Below are 17414 nucleotides of genomic sequence, written 5' to 3'. Positions count from 1 at the left end.
TCCATCCAAGATCTTCTCATGGATAAAGTGATACTATATCTTCATGTGCTTAGTCCTTGCATGAAATGGGATTTTGCGCCAAGGCTATGTAACTCTCATTGTCACATAGAAGTTTGGTGGCTTGAGGTTGCTCACATCCATGCTCACTTAATAATCTCCGAAGCCAAATGGTCTCACAAGTAGTAGAAGATCCCTCTTGGTGCTTAGCCTCCGTCGAAGAAAGAGCACTTGTAGGTTGCTTCTTGCTACTCAAAGAAATTGTACCTATACCTGGAAGAAAACAATGGCCTGACTCGGTACTCAATCTTCGTTGAAGAAAGGGCAATTGTTGGCTCTTTCTTGTTGCTCCAAGAAATTGCATCTGTATTTAGAAGAAAACAATGGCTTGTAGTCAATCACTAGTGATCGACATCACTAGTCTAGTTTGAGTCTTAGTCGGAGCCTATCTAGTCTTGAAATGCCAAAGCTGAATCACTTGCACTTGCTGGATAAGGTAGGCCAAGGTTAGGGGAACTTGATTGCTACTCCTTGAGAAGTCCCTAGATCCGTGTATCATGTGCCCAAACGAGGAGGCGGCTGATACTCTCCCTGTTGCTCTTCCTCTATAGAATTTGGAACATCGACTAGTGGGGCATTGGATGGAGAAGCAATCTCCTCATCAATAGAACTAAGGGCATAGGTTTTGAAGGCATTGGCTCAAGTGCCCTTTTGTTACCAGGATCTCCAAGAATAGGGTGCTCTTCACCCCCCTCTACAGTTGGAACCTCGACAAATTGAACATCTTGGCTTGTATAGACATCACGGGAGATTGTATTATAGATCTTGTACCCCTGTGACTAGGATCTGTAACTAATGAAAACCTTTTTCTTGGGCGTGGGCTCGAACTTGTCTCATGTCTTCTTTGAAATGTGAACATAGATGTCACATTTGCATACCTTGAAATAAGAAACATTTGGCTTTAGTCCAGAATAATCCCCAAATGGAGTCATACCGGCAATGGTTGAGGTGGGTGATCAGGTGAGGATATGAATTGTGGTGTCCAAACTACTTCAAAATGTGAACATAGGCATCACATCCGAATACCCTTAAATAAGAAACATTCTGCTTTAGTCCAAAATAAGCCCCAAATGGAGTCATATTGGCAATGGTTGAGGTGGGTGATCAGGTGAGGGTATGAATTGCAGTGTCTACATTGTTTCAGCTCACAGAAACTAAAGGTATTTGCTGATGCTCCATGATAGTTTGTGCCATCCCTATCACACTCCTATTCTTGTGTTGCAAGATCCCATTATCGTGGGGGGTGTTGGTGTTGGTAAACTCTTGATGAAGCCCTCACCCTGCATAGAAACAAGCCAACTCATTTGAGACAAACTCTCCACCTTTGTTGGATCTAACTATCTTGAACTTCTATCCAGAATGGTTCTCCTCAAAGATGAGCGACCTTTGAATTGAGAGAAAGCCATTGACTTCAACTTCAAAAAGTAGGCCCAAGTCATCTTGCTGAAATCATCCACAATCAACATGAAATAAAGACTCTCCTTAAGGCACTTTGTTTGCATAGGTCCACACAAATTTGTAGAAACAAACTCCTTGGGCTAGCTCGTTTGAAATCCTTGTTGGGAATTGAATCTTGATACTGGTTGACCTAAATGCAGCGCACGCAAAGGGGATGGCTTGCCATTTCCCAAAGAGTCAGTGAAGGCCAATTCCTTGAGCAAATCAAGTGCCAAATCAATTTGAAGACTTGCTGGTCATTATTGACAGCAAGGGGCTTTTGGATTGTGAAGTGGATTGAAGGAATCCCATTGTATTCGAATTCAATTGCAATTAAAAATAAAGAAATACCTAAAGGGCTACCTATTTTGGGGCCAACAAGCTGTCCAATGTCCAAGATTGATTGGTAAATTTTTGTGACTTAGCATTTCATTAGTTATTGCTGGTTGTATTTAAGTTATTATCAGGTTATTACCACCCCTCCACGGAAGGAAGATTGGTTTCATGGTTCCACTGCCTAGATACCATCAAATCCTTTGAATTGGTTTGCCCAAGGTACTTGATTGCAAGTTGGAAGCTTTGCATTATTGCTGAAATTGTGCTTAGCTGCTGATTACAACAAGTATGTCTTCACACGGTGATACAAGATCAAGTGGTGATGATGCATCTTAGCTTGGTCATTCACGTGGTGTCACTTGGAGGTGATACTTTTTGCAGTTGCTTTCCTTATTTCCTTATATAAATATTTTATATTTATTTTTCTTTAGTTGCTGTTGCTTTTTACCCCCAGAGTTCTCTTGGATTAAGCTGGGATCTTTGCATGGCCAGAAGAGGCAGCCATTGGGACAAATTGGACTCATGGTTTCTCTGAGCCTTGGGACTGGTTCCATATTGAATGGGCATTGAAGAATAGAATGCCAGTGTGCTTAGCCACTGGAGATGGTGCAGGACAATGAGCCTGGCCAAGACAGAAGATGCACATGTGAGAATGCTCACGAAATAAAAGTCATTGTAATTGAGCCACATTATACTTTTTGATGTGGTTGCAATGATAAAAGCTGCTCAGAACAACTTGAGGAATGCAGGGATCACCATTCCTAAAATTTAGAGAGTTACTATTCTTGGACCCAGAATCTATTCGCATCATTATCTTCGTTTTTGCACGAGGATTAATTCTTTGGTTTGTGTCGACGTTAAATTTTGCACCGATCATGGAGGATTTTAGACCAGAAGGTTTAAATGGGAAAATTGTTACATGTATGCCATATGTCACAAATTGGGCACAAATTTCCAAAAGAGAGCATTTTAAAAAAAAACATAATAGGCAAGAGGGGCAGATCTGAGGGTAGAGTTTTTAGGGGCTGAGGGCAGATTGCTGCAAGTACATCAGCTATGGAGAGTACTTCTTTGTCTCTAACTCATGTACGGAGGTAGAGCTTGCTCCCTCTAGTCAACTCTCTCTCTATTCTCAGAGGAAATGCTCTGCATGATGGGATGATTCCATCGAATGTACAATTCTGTGTTTTCTTTGCACTTTTGCTGAGGCAAGAGCCTAACTGTCCAGATTCAGGAGCGGCTGATTGCTTCTCCAATGCAGGAACTAAAGAAAGTGATGACCATGCCACATGGGAACATGGTTTTCAGCTCTGATTTAGTGCTGTTTGTGGGACTGTTTTACTGCTGGAATGATGCCAGGGTCCAAAGGTTTGTAGTCCAACTGGTATGGAATAGATCTGGAATGGAATAAGGTTGAGAACAGGTCAAGAAACATGTAAAAATAGTAAATACAAAGTTCTGCAAATTGCAATTCCGCACTTGAATTATTGAGTTATGGTCACAAAAAGTGTTTTCCTACTTGGGATGTTGTTTTGGATATGTCCTTATGCAGTCGAAATTTGCTCAGAAAAGATGAAAGCCAACTGTTCACAGGTTTTGTACTTTGGAACATTTCATTTTTTTGTAAATTTCCATCTTTTAATTGAAAAAGAAATACCGAAAGGGGGGCTAGACTTCGGGGCCAATCTAGTATTGAGCGAGGGGGTGAGGTCTCTGTTTGTGTGTGTATGTGAAAAGACCAGGTATTAATTGAAGGGACTACCGCTTTGTGTGAGTCATAGACCGGTTCCATGGTTCCATCCCCAGGATTTGAATTCTTTTCTGCAAGAATTTACGCTCGGACAGTTTTTGGGTGAGAAGGCCATACATAGGTTTTACAGAGATTACAGGTGAGAGACTACAAGATTTTTGTTGGATACAATATTTGTTGGATACAGAACTAGAGAGATGGTAGACATGGACAAAGGCAAAGGAAAACTCCCTCATGAAGAAAAGAGTTATTCTGTTGCTCATAGACACCAAAGAGACAATATTGGTGCACAGGTGTCAACACCTTCTAGAACCGAGATTGAACCACAGGACGAGGAGCAAGAACATGAGGACTTGTTTATGGCACAACTGCTTAGTATGGTTGGCTCTTTCTTCGAATAACTTGTAAAGAATCCTCGGATGCAAACATTTTTGAAGTCATATAATGAGGATTTTCAGGCTGAGTCATCATATCATACCATGGAGTGCTAAAAAAGACAAACCTCTAATGTGCGTAAGCATGTGGAAAAGACACCAAACATGGAGACAGGTCCAGTGCAACAAGAAGCACAAGCACAAGACCAGGGAGTGAATGGTCAAGGAAGTAATGCACAAGTGGCACAACAGACTATTCCTTCTCAATTTGCTACTTATCTTGGTTACTTTGGTGGTGGGTCAGTTTTTCAAGCAATGGTTGGATTACCCACTGGTTATCAGGGATACTTGTCCAAAGGGCCACCAGCATAGAAACATGAAACGGGGAATGGGGACGGGGACGCCAAACCTAGGGAACGGAGACATGGAAACGGGAACTGCATTTAAAAAATTAAAATTCATGAAAAAAATTTAATATTTCACTCATAATCCATGTGGACTCTAGAGTGTTAAAACCAAGGTATATAATCCACAAGGACAAATCATTTTAAGTTTTAACTTTAAGATATCATGCCTCATTCTAAAACTACTCATTAGAAATTGAATTGCAACTTACAAGGCTCAAGCGGTAACCTATTCAATTATAAATAATAAAAGGCATAATACATATGCCATAAATGATAAGACAATGAACAATGAACTAAACTTTAAAGTCTAAGCTGAAAGAATATGCCTATAGTGCCATTGCCAAAAAACTTAAAAGATACAAATATGAAGTCTAATCTTTGAAAGAACATGCTCATTGCCCCAACAAAGACTACAAATATAAAGTCTAATCTCTAGACTGAAGCAAAATGCGGCATGCCAAAATAGCCCAAAGAGCAATTGCAAGACTGCAAGTACAAATATAATATCGGCATGGCACAACTGCCTAAGTGTCACACTATTATCAATGATCATAATATCATATACAATGTACATGTGTCATGTATCATGAGACTAATGATAAGTAAACTAAATCAAAGATTATCATCATGATCTGAGGTTGCTCTAGCTACTCTTGAAGTGCTAGCCTCATCATCATGTGTACCTTGAATTGCCGCATCTCCCTCAATATTAGCATGTGTCTCCTCTTTTTGCTACATCTCCCACTATGTGAATGGATCGGACTTTGTTGTCATACTGCTACATAACAGCACTAACAAATAGTAGATCGTTTGCCCTCTCCACACCAAGACGGTTCCTCTTCTTTGAAGCAATGTGAGCTATGTACTCCACAATTGCTCCAAACAAGACGAGCTAACTGATTGACTCAAAATACGGATGGCTAGTTGCTGCAACTTAGAACCATCCGAACCATAGTCCTCCCATTACAAAGCTACGATCCTCCTGTGCATCCCCACAACCAAAAGAACCTCAAAAGGTTCTATAACATGGAAGTTGATCTCTAATCTTTCGTCTAGTGCCATGATCAGGCACTAGACGAGACAATATAAGTCTCCATGCATCCATAACCTCGGTGTCATTATCCTGACCCTTGCCCTGGAACTCAGGATCCACAACGAATGTAGTTGCATGCATGGGTGAGCTGTAGGATTTCCACCTCGTCACAACTAAATGGCGTATCTTCTCATATGCCTCATCATTTGGTGCCAACTCCTGCAACTTTTCATTCAGTCTATCCATAGCCTCATATACCTTGCTAATGTAAGGTTGCATAGTATCCATAACCCTCAATAAATGCACAATAGGTGATACAATAGCATCTATCTACTTTACATCATCCCAAAAAGTGGAGTTATTTGCTTTCTCCAAGCATAAGATACTTGGAGGAGTATCTGCCAATGTTGATGAGGTAAACTCATCACTAAGAAATAATTGCCTCAAGGCACCACTCCATTCTCTTAATTTGCCTAGCATTAAGAAGTTAAAGGCAAATCTGGTATCAGAGTATTTTAAAAGTGTCTTCTTCCACCGCAAAGAGACGTGATGGTGAAGAAACTGGTGATTCAATACAAAGCTAACCATTTCAGCTCCTTGCTCTATGACAGGTTACCAATATCCTTTAGTAGGTTGTTTAAGCAATGAGCCATACAATATGAAAGTGTGATATGCGGATAATATCCTTGGATAATAGCACCTGCTGCCCTATTTGCGGGCTCTCCATCTGCAACAAATCCCACATGCTCCAGGCCAATAAGCTCAATACCGGTAACCCACTCTGCTACAAGTACATCTGTTGACTTTCTTGTCCCCGATGCATCATGTGAAGATATGAAATACATTTCCCCACGAGAATAAGCAACCATACCATGAATGGATCGCTTGCGTGTATCACTCCAACCGTCAGCAATCAAGGAAACTCCATTTTTAGCCCACAGGCTCTTTCTAGTCACTACTGCTTGCTCAACAAGGCACTTTTCCTTGTCGAGCAAAGTGGTGCGTAAGGTCTCTGATGATGGAGGTACATACGAAGGGCCATACTCACCAATCTTCTTGCACATCAATTTAAAATACTCTAACTTGGTTGCACGAAATGGAATGTGGTCATGATAAAAAAAGCGTGCTACTGATGTATCCATCTCTTCCTTCTTCTTGGGATCCCAACTAGCATCAAGTGTGCTTTGTCTATGTGCAACATGTGGTGCTGTTGATGCCATGGCCGATGCAATGCTTGTAGCAGGTGTGGAGGTAGCACTTCTTGATACTGACCCTGCTTTAGATACATATGATGGAGATGATGTCACATAAGTTGCACGGTCAACTGCAACACGTCGTGGTCTAGATGGAAGATAAGCTTGTTGACCTGCTACATGGTCACGAAGCTCCCTTTGCTTCTCCAAGGTCACATTCGGACAAAATTGTATCTTTGAATTTGACGCATGTAGGAGATGAGCTCGGACTTGATTATGCATAAACGGAACAAGTGGCAATTGGTATTCCATATTCTAATATTTAAGTAACTTTGAAAAATTAAAATCAATAAAAATTCAAAATACAAATGCTCAGCTCAATGGATTACCTTGTTTGCTTCACTAGTTCACTTGTATGGGCAAAGCTTGCAAGTCCATGGTTGAGATTCTCCACCGCTCATTGGGCAGTCAACATTTCTTCCCACCATGACTAATCATCGAACCTTCTTCCTCGACCATTAGCCCGACGAGCGGGGCGGGAAGATGAAGCCATTTCAGGCTGAAAATTGAAATAAAAATGGCTCGAGAGAAGTGAGAACTCGAGTCTTGAGAGAAGGGAGAAAGCTCAAGAGTCAAGAGTCAAGAGAAAAGGGAAAAGAAGAGAAGGTAGAAGAAGAAGAGAAGAGGAGAAGAATGGAGAACTTGGAACTTGGAGAAGAAGGAAGACTCGAGAGAAGAAGAGAAGGAAGAAGAGAAGGGAGAAGGAAGAGAAGGAAGAAGAAAGAAGAGAGGTTGGAGGCGGAAGGAGACGGGGGGATTGGCGGCTGGCCATTGATGGGGCAATAGGGCATGGGCGCCGTGTGGACTGGTCACTGGGGGCGGGAACGGGTAGACGATAGCAGCAGGTAGGAGAGAAGCGGGTGAAACGCACAATCGGAGATGATTGGGCGGGAGTAGCGGCCGGCCGAAGATAAGTGGATGTCACGTGGCGTTCCTTGTCTTGTTTCAGACGAGGAACAATCCACCAATTCGCAACGCGTCCCATGACGGCTTCGTGCCGGGGATGGCGAATCCATGTGTCGGGGGCCGTTCTGGCGGTTTCCTGTTTCTATGGCCACTAGAAATGATGCCTATTGAACCCACTTTATGCTAATATTGGTCTGTAGCCCTGCTTGGAGTACAAAATGCAGTGGCTGGTTTTTCTCAGCCTAGTGGGTATATGGCAGCTAAAACAGGTGAAATTAATGTTGATAATGTGCCTAAGGGACTCCCCTTTTTACAACCACCTGTCTATGACAATGTGACACCAAAAAGTGCAAAGCCTAAAGACTTTAAAGAGGGTGGTCAGGCAATAAAGTTTGAAACCTTCAGTGGTATGCAAGATAAGCTGAAAGCTTTGACATTTATATAGCAGTTTGACGCAGCTTACACTGGAGGGAATTTTACTGAGACTTCTAAGGTGTAGAAGGTTGCAACTTTTTTGAAAGGTAATGCTTTGCAGGGGTGGAACATATTGTTGATGCAAGGATATGCACCTGCCACTTGGGTCCATTTTAAACAGTTGTTTGTAGCTTCATGGTTAACTAACACGTTTGAAGTAGATGTCATGACTGCATGGCATAAATTGGACGTGGCAAATTGTGCGGATTTAGAAGAGTACAATAAGAATTTTTGGGAAGCACTTTTGCCCGTGAGTTCTTACATGATAGTGCCCATGTCAGAAAAAATTAAAAAGTATTGTTGCGGTTTGCAAGAAGCCATCAGGGATTATTGTACCAAGACCAGGACTACAAATATGGTATAGTTAATTGAAAATGCTGGTGTGGCAAATGCATTGTTGAAAGGAAAAGCTGACAGCTTTAAAGGCACTGAAAAGAAGGATTCTCAGTTTAAGCTGGATCCCGACAAGAAGAAGAAGCAATTTGTAGAAAAGACCAGCTTTGCAAAGAAGTCTTTTTGGAAGAAACATTTTCAGCAACAGTCTCAGACTTCTTTTAAACAGGGCAAAGGACAGAAGAGGCCACTTTTTGGCAAATCATTTGAAGAAAGAAAGGCTTTGATGATGGCTGGGAAATGCATTATATGTGAACAGAAATGCCATATTGCTTCTAAGTGCCCACAGGAATCTTCTAAAGATGCGCCAAGTAAAAAGAAGCCCAACATTGGCTTAGTGCCTAATATGGTGGGAGATCAATCAATTGATGATGCTACAAAATTGTGCAAAGCTTGGGGAAAGATCAGAGATTCCACAGCGCTTATTTTCTTTGATTTTGGAGCTTGTGCAAACTTTATCTCACCGGCATTGACAACTAGGCTGGGTATACGTCCTGAGGAAATGGGACTAGTTGGACAGGCTGATTTGGCATGCCCAGGACATACTGAACGTGTCACCCCCATTCTTGGCAAACTCCGTATTCATATCCAGAGCTATGTGGACACAGAGGAGTTTCATATTATGCCTTTAGAGGGTTGTGATGTTCTGTTGGGTATTCCATGGTGCCACAGGATGCATGCTATTTGGGATACTTACAATAGAACGATTACTCTTGTACATAGAAGCAAGACTCGTGTTAGATGTGAAGCTTAAAGGAGAGTCTATCCCAGTTGTTTGTGCTTTTGCAATTACTTTTGTAATGAAAAATCATATTGCTGTGTACTTGGTTTTTGCAAAGCAAGTTAATGAAGTTGATAGTAATGTGTCTGTACTAGATGAAAGTAGTGTTAGAGATTGTCATTCCCTGGACAGCTAGGTGTGTTACAGTGTGCAAGACAGCGCAGCAGGCAGGCTGCCACATCAGTAGCGAGGGCAGATGCCACGTGGCAGTTTGTAGTCGGCCAGGCAGGTGCAGTCGGACCGTTGTGCACCAATCGGCTGCATTTAATGTAGCCGACCTGGTCATTATTTAGCTTTTCTTTTCTGCTATTTATAACATTCCTCCAGCACATTGTCTATCACTTGTATCCGACAGATTACAGCCTATTGGTGACAGAGACAGCACTCGGGCTGACGGAGATCGAGGTCATCAAGGCGGAGACATACGCAGATATTCTCTCTGCACCCGTGTATAATTCTGCATTCTTATACAACATTCTTCACTGCAGATTTTCTGCGTTTCACTCTCTCTCTCTTTCTCTTCTCTCTCCGTTCACTCTTTGTCATGGTCATTCGCTTCCACATTGCTCCACTCTGACATGGTATCAATGCATTGAAGGATTGACCTAGGGTGGACCTATGTGAAGAGGAGTTTTCAGCGCGACACAAGGCTGCGTTTTCAGCGTTCCAAGTGCGAGTAGGTGGGCTGCGCATTAGAACAAGGCTAAGGCGAGTGTGGACGTGCAAGAAAAGAGAAGATTTGCTGAAGCTGCTGCTGTTTTTCTGTTGTTAGAGGAAGGAGGTCGTGTTTTTGCCTTCAATCGCAGATTTTACTTTTCCATCACCTTTGGCGGTTGAAGAAGGTTTGGGAATCAGAGATAAGAGCCCTAGCAGGCTGCATTTTCACAGTCAGAGGGGGTTTCTTTTGCGTTTGTGCAGACCTTGAAGGTGAAGATGTCTATAGAGATTGACGTGGAGTTCCAGCCATATCTCTCGAGCCACTGTCAAGTGCTCAATATAGGCTATCACGGCTGTTGTACAAGACAGAAAAAGAAAAGAACGAATCCCGACATTCAATTTGTCCCAATGAGACTGGGCTTTGGTCAATTCCCCACGAGCACTGGAAGAGAGTTTGGACTCCTCTCTCATCGAGGGCCCGTTGATCTCCTCCATCACAAGCTCCGTCAAATCATAAGACTCCAATATGGCCAACATCATCACATGCCATATGCGGTAATTGTCACCATCGAGCTTTTGATCTGATGGAAGAGCTTGCTGGTGACGGAGACAGCACTCGGGCTGACGGAGATTGAGGTCATCAAGGTGGAGACATATGCAGATATTCTCTCTGCACCCGTGTATAATTCTGCATTCTTATACAGCATTCTTCATTGCAGATTTTTTGCGTTTCACTATCTCTTTCTCTCTCTCTCTCTCCTCTTTCCGTTCACTTTTTGTCATGGTCATTCGCTTCCGCATTGCTCCACTCTGACAAGTAGAAGGGCTTTCTTGAATTAATTCAGTGATTGTTTCTCAGATTCGTTACCAGGAGAGTTACCCCTTGAGAGGCCTGAAGATCATACCATAGATCTTATTCCAAGGACTAGTTCGTCCAATAGGCCATCGTACAGGGTGAGTGCAACACAGTAGAAAGAGATTATGACACATGCTAATGAGCTTTTACAGAAGGGACTAATTCAGCCCAATAGTTCTTCATTTTGTTCACCTATGATGCTAGTTCAGAAAAAGGACGGCTCTTGGCAAATGTGTATTGACTACAAAGTCTTGAATAAGAATAGGATCAAGAATAGGTTTCCAATTCCGAGGATAGATGACATTCTTGATCGATTACATGGAGCATGAATGTTTAGCAAGATAGATTTGAAAAGTGGGTACCATCTAATCAGAATCAGGCCAGAGGATAACCATAAGAGTGCTTTTAGAATGACATTTGTTCTCTATGAATTTCTAGTCATGCCGTTTGGATTGACCAATGCTCTTGCCATGTTTAATAGGATGATGGATAGAATTTTCTGCCCTTATCAAAGTTTCGTTGACACATTCTTTGATGATATGATTATCTTTTCAAAGAATGAAGAGGGGCATAGAAAACATTTAGTTACAGCCTTTAATGAGCTTAAGTGTAACAGATTACTCATTAATGGCAAGAAGAGTGAATTCTTTTTGGAAGAGATTCACTTCCTTGGGTACATAGTTTCTCAAGATGGTGTGAAGATGGATCGTGCAAAGATAGAAGCAATTGTCTCTTGGCCAGACTTGAAAACCGTTCATGATGTCCGCAGTTTCCTTGGCCTACACTTTTACTATAAAAGATTTGTAAGACACTTTGCAGAGATTGCTTCTCCTTTACATGCGCTTGAAAAGAAGGATGTCAAATGGCAATGGATTGACAACGAGAAATCAACATTTAGATGTTTGAAGGGGAAAATGACTACAGATCCAGTACTTATTTTGCTAGATCTGTCTAAGCCATTCGTAGTGCAGCGTGATGCATGTGGTAATAGCATTGGTGTTGTATTAATGCAGAATGGCGGAGTTGTGGCATACAAGAGTAGAGTACTCCTTGTTGTTGAAAGGACTTACCAAATTTATGAGAAAGAGTTATTGGCTGTGATCCATGCACTTGCTAGTTGGAAGCACTATTTGCTTGGTGCTGATTTTGTAGTGCAAACGGATCATCAAACACTTAGATACTTTCTCACATAGGCTAGATTGTCAGAGAAACATGTGTTGGGTAAATTTCCTATCTATGTTTTATTTTCAGATAGTGCATGTGGTAGGCAACAAGTATGTAGTTGCAGATGCTTTATCTCGCAAACCACAGGTGTTAGCTGTTTCAATTTCTTAACACCATGAATTGGATGATATGAAAGAGCAGTATGCTGATGATGAAGATTTCTCTGAAATCTATGAACAGTTGATTAATGGCCAACATCATGATCATTATGTGTTCAAAGAAGGCTTTATCATGATGCATGGAAGACTATGTATTACAAAACAACTAAGGCCAAAAGTTTTATTAGAAAGTCATGCTCCACCGTATGTAGGACATCGTGGTATAGATGCTATAGTCAAAGCGGTAGAGACTTTCCTCTATTGGCCAGCCTTGAGATCTAATGTTAATGCATATGTTAGAACTTGCCTTGTATGCCAAAAGGTCAGATTTGATAGACAGAAGGCACTAGGGTTATTGCAACCATTGCCTATTCCAGAAAGGCTGTGGAAAAGTATTGCCATGGATTTCATTTTTGATCTTCCAAGAACTTCTCCAGGGAATGATGGAATCGGGACTATTATTTGCAGATTCAGCAAACATACACATTTCATTCCTGTAAGGAAAAAGGTTAAGTCAAAACACATGGTAAAGATATTTATGCATAATATCTTCAAGTACCATGGAATGCCACAGTCAATTATTAGTGATAGAGACTCAAGAATGGCTAGCTTGTTTTGGAAAGCATTGTTTGAAAACATAGACACTATGTTGAAATTTTCATCTTCTTTCCATCCACAAACTGATGGGTAGTTTGAAGAAGCAAATTCGACTGTTTTAGATGTACTAAAGTGTTATGTTTTAGAATATAAGACTTCGTGGGAACACTACTTGCCATTGGTTGAGTATGCATACAATAATACAGTGCACTCATCTAGTGGCAAAGCACCTTTTGAGATTGTGGAAGGTGGAAAAAAATTGCCTTCCATTTTGCAGACAAAAGATAACATTTTTGAAGCAGATCGTTATGTAAAAGATTGGGAAGAAGCATATAAAAAGGTCAAGTATGCCTTAGAAAAGTCACAAGCTAAATAGAAAAGAGCTGCTAATAGTCATCGTCGAGAACTCTTGTTCAAAAAGGATGATTGGGTTTTATTGCGTTTTCAAAAGGCATGTCTGAGAAAATAGTAGGGCAAGGAACGTTTGTTTCCAAAGCTGAGTATGCATTACTATGGCCCTTTTTAAGTCTCAGAGAAGATCAATGACGTGCATATAGGCTGAAATTGCCGGAGAATTGGAAAATTCATAATGCATTCCATGTGAGCCTATTGAGGCCTTTTATTGGTGAAGTGTCAGAAGATATGGTTCAAGAGGTACAACCTGAAGTAGAGGAATTAGATGAGATTCTAGTTCTTGAGGAGATCTTGGCACATAAAGATAGGAAAGTGAAAGGTAGAGTTATAAGAAAATTTTTGGTGAAGTTCAAGAACTATTCACCAATGGATGCTAAATGGATGGAAAAGGCTGAACTGGCAGATTCGCCTCAGTTATTGCAACTTTACCGAGAAGCTTTCTTACTGGAATCTATAGTGACTTAGAATGCTTTTTGAAGCAATGTACATTCTCTATTGTACAGTTGAATAATGTATCTCATTGAATAATACACAATGTATGGTTTATACTTAGCATTAACATGTGTATCATTGAAAGAAATCTTAGTGCTTTGAAGTTGAATTTGCTACATCTCAATTGAATGATTATATATGTTGTGACACTAATAGTTCGGGGATACGTGCTATCACCCTGTGTTGCATTCGGAAACATGTATATTAGAAAGGCTCCTAGTAACCATAGTTGAATACAAGATGTGATTCTTCATCTATGTGAGACTTGAACTTGCAATAGCACAAATGGTAGTGGGGAAACTCCTACCATCGCCCGTGTCATCTGTTAGCAAGTGATACATGTGATGGCACTAATAACAAGGAGAATCTTGTTATCGTCTTGTGCTATCCGTTAGCATGTGTGGCATGTAATCGAGGTCGCTTCTTTCAAGAGGGGGATATGTCACTAGGAGGTGATACTTTTTGTAGTTGCTTTCCTTATTTACTTATACAAATATTTTATTTTTATTTTTATTTAGTTGTTGTTGCTTTTTACACCCAGAGTTCTCTTGCATTAAGTCAGGATCTTTGCATGGTCAGAAGAGGCAACCATAGGGACAAATTGGATTGACGGTTTGTCCGAGTCTTGGGACTGGTTCCATATTGAATGGGCACTGAAGAATAGAATGCCAGTGGTTTGGGATTGTGTGCTTAGCCATTGGAGATGGTGCAAGACAATGAGCTTGGCCAAGACAGAAGATGCACATGTGAGATGCACATGTGAGAATGCTCACAAAATAAAAGTCGTCGTAACTGAGCCACATTACACTTTTTGATGTGGTTGCAATGATAAAAGTTGCTCAGAACAACTTGAGGAATGCAAGGATCACCATCCCTAAAATTTAGGGAGTTACTATATTTGGACCCCAGAATCTATTTGCGTCATTATCTTCGTTTTTGCACGAGGATTAATTCTCTGGTTTGTGCCGAGGTTAAATTTTGTACCCGTCATGGAGAATTTTAGACTGGAAGGCTTAAATGGGAAAATTGTTACATGTATGCCATATGTCACAATTTGGACACAAATTTTGAAAAAAGAGAGAGCATTAAAAAAAAAAAAACGTAATAGGGAGGAGGGGCAGATTTGAGGGTAGAGTTTTCAGGGGATGAGGGCAGATTGCTGCAAGTATATCAGCTATGGAGAGTACTTCTTCGTCTCTAACTCATGTACGGAGGTAGAGCTTGCTCTCTCTTGTCAACTCTCTCTCTATTCTCAGAGAAAATGCTCTGCATGATGGGCTGATTCCATTGAATGTACAGGTTTTCTTTGCACTTTTGCTGAGGCAAGAGCCTAACTGTCCAGGTTCAAGAGCAGCTGATTGCTTCTCCAATGCAGTAACTAAAGAAAGTGATGACCACGCCACATGGGAGCAGGGTTTTTAGCTCTGATTTAGTACTGTTTGTGGGACTGTTTTATTGCTAGAATGATGCTAGGGTCCAAGGGTTTGTAGTCCAACTGGTATGGAACAGATCTGGAATGGAATAAGGTTGAGGATAGGTCAAGAAACATGTAAAAATAGTAAATACAAAGGTCTGCAAATTGCAATTCCGCACTTGAATTATTGAGTTATGGTCACAGAAAGTATTTTCCTACTTGGGATGTTGTTTTGGATATGCTGTACTGTCCTTATGCAACTGAAGTTTGCTTAGAAAAGATGAAAGCCAATTGTTCACAGGTTTTGTACTTTGGAACATTTCATTTTTTTTGTAAATTTCCATCTTTTAATTGAAAAACAAATACCGAAAGGGGTGCCGGACTTTGGGGCCAGTATAGGTTCAAAGATCAGATGAGGACAGCAGCAAATCTCTTTGCTGAATTGGCAAAGGATCCTTAGTCTACTCGATTCTTGAATGCCTAAAAGAAGGACAGCAAAGACAACGAGAAGAAGACGCCTTCTAGAGCTTTGGGACAACCAAAAGAACAGAAGGAAATGCCTAAGCCTCCATTGGAAGAGCCCAAAGTTGCTCATGAGCACAAATAGTTGGTACTTGTGGGACCACAAGTGCAAATGCATTGCCAACTTGGTAGTGCTATTCCATGGGAATATAGACAGCAGAGTATTTCTTACAAATGCAAACATGGGACAGCAAGGATACTTTGGTGTGTCAAAAGATGACGTACCAACGAGACAGTAGGGTTGGCGGGGAGGAACACGGAGTGAACTCGGCAAACATGGAGAAGAGAAGAGAAGAGAGAAGAAACTCTGATGAATGGAATGATGAAGACCTGAATCATGGGGTGAATACGATACAAGGGAACAAGGGTGCCGTAGCACAAGGAAGATGATAAAGACAACCACGAACCACGAACCGCAATGTTCTCCTGAAGGGGTATGAGGGTAGTGGAGAGGCTGGAGAGAAGAGGTGACGGACTGAATGAATCAGCCGTGGTGAATGAATGAGAGTGGCCTATAAATAGGCATAGCCAGTCTAGGATGGTGCCCCTTTTTGGGGCTGCAAACCCTAAACACAAAACGCAGAAACGCAAAAAATGCAAATTGCAGGTGAAGGGTAAAGGGTTTCTTAACATGGTGGTGGCATCATTTTTCATGCAATGGTTGGTCAAGGACTGCATAAGGGAATGTATGGCATGAATCCCCATGGTATGCAGCAGCCAATGCATGGTTCTCAACACCCAATGTATTCGGGTATGCTAGTTGGAATGCACAATTCCATGTATGGCAGCATAGCCATGATGCTTGGGGTACAAAGTGGGCCATATGGAAATGTATTTGCACGCGTTGGGGCTGTTGGAGCATAGGGATTTACTGCTGGTCATGTAAATGCATTGGATAGTGCTGGTTATCATGGGAATGCAACAAGTGCACCCTTTTTGCAGCAGCCTATATATGACAATTTGACTCCCATAGGTCCAGTAAAGGACTATGATGAGGGTGGCAAAAGTGTGAAGTTTGAATCTTTCAGTGGTGCACAAGACAGGTTGAAACCTTGATGCAGCCTATTCAGGAGGCAACTTCATAGAGGCCTCTAAAATTCGTCAGGCAAATGTTTGCTTCAAACTGCTTGACAAGCACATTTGAAGTGGACATGATGACCACATGAACCAGTTAGATGCAGAAGATTGCAAGAACTTGGATGCAAGATTCCAAGCCAATGATGTCAAGTCAAATGTCAAAGTGGTAGAGTTTGAGAAAAACAGCACATCTGGAAATAAAGCTGAAAATTAAGGCAAATGTGAAAATAGGGCTGGAAAGAGGAGTAGATGGCCAAGAAAGTGTGGGAAAAATGATGCATGCTATAAGGAACTCATGGCTGCAAATAAATGCTTTATTTGTGAGCAGGAGGGCCATATGGCAAGGATCTGTCCTAGTAAATAGCAAGTTGATAAGAAAGAAGGGTAAAAACCTTAGTTGGTTTAGTGTTTGATGTAGTCGCAGATCAGCCTAATGATGATAGCATTGAGCTTTTCAAAGCACATGGCAAAATTAGAGATCAACATGCACTTATTTTCCTTGATCTAGGAGTACGATTAAACTAGAGCACAATTAAACTTTATCTCTATCGACATGGTTGCTTGTCTAGGTATTAGAGAGGATGAGATGGGGCCAATGGGTGAGATAGGTTGGTATGGCATGCAAAGCCGGTTATTCCTATCATTGGAAAGCTTCATTTGCACATTTAGAATTACGTGGACAATGAAGAGTTCTTTATTGCACCTTTGAAAGGATGTGATGTCTTGCTTGGGATACCTTGGTGCCATCATGTGCATGTAGTTGTTGATGCTCACGATAAACTTGTGACTCTTTTTTATAGAGGTAAAGTTTATACTTTGGATGTAAAATTGAAAGGGGAATTTGTCCCTCTTGTATCTGCTT

At 41.3% G+C, this 17414-nt stretch overlaps 1 protein-coding gene across 2 annotated transcripts in view; it reads left to right on the top strand.

Annotated features, from left to right (window-relative positions):
• Nucleotides 1-17414, top strand: part of LOC148033024 (Pre-mRNA-splicing factor 3) — an 89679-nt gene that overhangs the window by 2933 nt on the left and 69332 nt on the right. The window lies entirely within an intron of this gene.

The sequence above is a fragment of the Lygodium microphyllum genome, chromosome 8 (assembly GCF_053477565.2).
Source record: "Lygodium microphyllum isolate KBCC chromosome 8, Lygodium_microphyllum_v1.1.10, whole genome shotgun sequence".
NCBI classification, from domain to species: Eukaryota; Viridiplantae; Streptophyta; class Polypodiopsida; order Schizaeales; family Lygodiaceae; genus Lygodium; species Lygodium microphyllum.
Note: the sequence above shows the minus strand (reverse complement) of the source record. Positions and strands in the feature narration are given on the sequence as shown.